Source organism: Adelges cooleyi, unplaced genomic scaffold, assembly GCF_023614345.1.
Source record: "Adelges cooleyi isolate 19-005CV unplaced genomic scaffold, UGA_ACOO_1.1 ACOO_flye_CR_arks_rails_tigmint_CR_PRNA_23, whole genome shotgun sequence".
In the NCBI taxonomy this organism is placed as follows: domain Eukaryota; kingdom Metazoa; phylum Arthropoda; class Insecta; order Hemiptera; family Adelgidae; genus Adelges; species Adelges cooleyi.
Genome location: NW_026095893.1, coordinates 3,163,101 through 3,165,117, shown reverse-complemented (window position 1 = coordinate 3,165,117; position 2,017 = coordinate 3,163,101).

The following is a 2,017-nucleotide window of genomic DNA, read 5'->3' as shown; positions in this document are numbered from 1 at the left end:
GGTTGCTGCGGGCGCCACCTGTCGACGTTATCGAAAACGCGCGCCATATCGATTATAGTGACGTCAAAGAGATTAGGTATCCTGTAATATTATACTCATTGCGTTTAACTGTTCAAATTGAAGAAAAACAGATTATCACGCACGGCGCCGCATGCCACAATTTACTGATAACGTTTCTTGTTATTTTGTAACGAAAACAAAATATTTCTAGAAAATAACAGCTATAGTCACAGTCGTTGTACCTATTCTCGATTTTCGAATCTTCTCAGATGTCCAATGATTACAAATTAAACATTCATGTTTTTATATAAAATATCGTTTTTTATTACATTGAAATACCTGTGGACTAAAATTTAATCAACACAGTATTGCCTGCTATTCATTTTTCAACTATTACTGAAAACGATTACGCAAGTAAAAGTAGTTTTCCGTAGAGAATAGGATATAAATAATACAAGCTAGGCGTTGTGCTGAATTAAATAAACATAATATATAGGTAACATCAGTTGAGTGGTATTTTGCTTATGAACTTCTTTTATGTTTCAATTTGTTTACATTTTTGTTTTATTTTATAGGTGTGTGCAACCTCTAATTCCTTGTCATGTCAGAATCAATGTGAACCTATCGACTTATTCTTAATCGTCTGCGTTTATTATTAATGATGACAATGTAAACAATAAATCAAACATATCGCCCATTATGAAAAGGAATACATTTCATTTGCCTTACAAAAGTAGGATATTTGTTAAGCCCTGAAATCTAGTATATTTCTATGTATATTCATTATACAAATCTATTCATTATATTAGGATATTACTAATCTTTCACTTTGCATCTTAAATGACAAAAATTAATATGTTTCACTTTTGGCCACAAAAAGTAATATTAGTTTGGCCCCTCATTGGCTTTAAATCTGCCTTTATTTTTAGGTGACTTTTTCTAGGTTGGTTTTAACACATTCTTATAAGGGTTTCTAGAAATATCATAATATGTTTTTATTTTGTACGTCAATGTTTATTTAATGACTTCATCTATTTTAAATGTGTTAAAAACTTTCATATTTTTTGTCATATGAGTGCCATTCTATATGACAATAAAATGAAAAATAAATATAATATTATTAAATAAAACTTAAGTGTTTTAATATACACTAGTGTTGGGAATATCAGAATTCATCAGTTTAACAATCATTCAACGTAACAAATTATCTGTGTGATTATCAGTTTTGTAGGTTTGAATTTTTTCTCTAAATTTACTAAGAAAATTATTGTTTTCAATAATTAATATAGAAGTATAAAATTATGTTTTATAAAGATAATTTTGTTTTTTTATTTATATTAAATACTGATGCATAAGAAATCTGGATTTGAGCCCCAAACCTTATTTACATTTTAGTAGTCCGTCTCATATTTGTCAAAAGTTAACATTGGTTCTTATAACTCGAGGAACAAGCCATATATACATTGGAGTTTTTAAACTAAATCGTACACCAATTTTATTGGTTTACTATAAACTTTTTAATCAAATTATTCCTTTCTTAGGTTTTTAACAGAAATAAATTACTATTAGTAGTAGTATTTTTTTTTTTAAATAACTTCTTTTTTTTAATACTTACAATTATTTTTCATCATGTATTAATTTTTTTAGGTTTTGTAAAATTTAAAAAGAAAATCATTTATTATTTTTAAATGTATCTAAAATATCTAAAGAAAATATAGAATAAATAAAATAAAATGTATGCTTTTATAATGTTGTGAAATATTAAAAACAGAGGGGCTAAACCTCCCACGTATGTATGAAAAATTATGTAATGTTGTTATGCAGTGAAAAAAATCTTTACAATAACGTCTCTTTTTTTAATGGAGATCAAATATTACTTTTTGTGGCAAAAAATGTAATGTATTACTCTTCATAAAGCAAATGAAACATATTAGTTTTCGTAACAGACATCAATATGATATGGGATGGAAACAAAACTAATTTGGCAAATTAATGAGGTTAAAATACGTGATCAAAC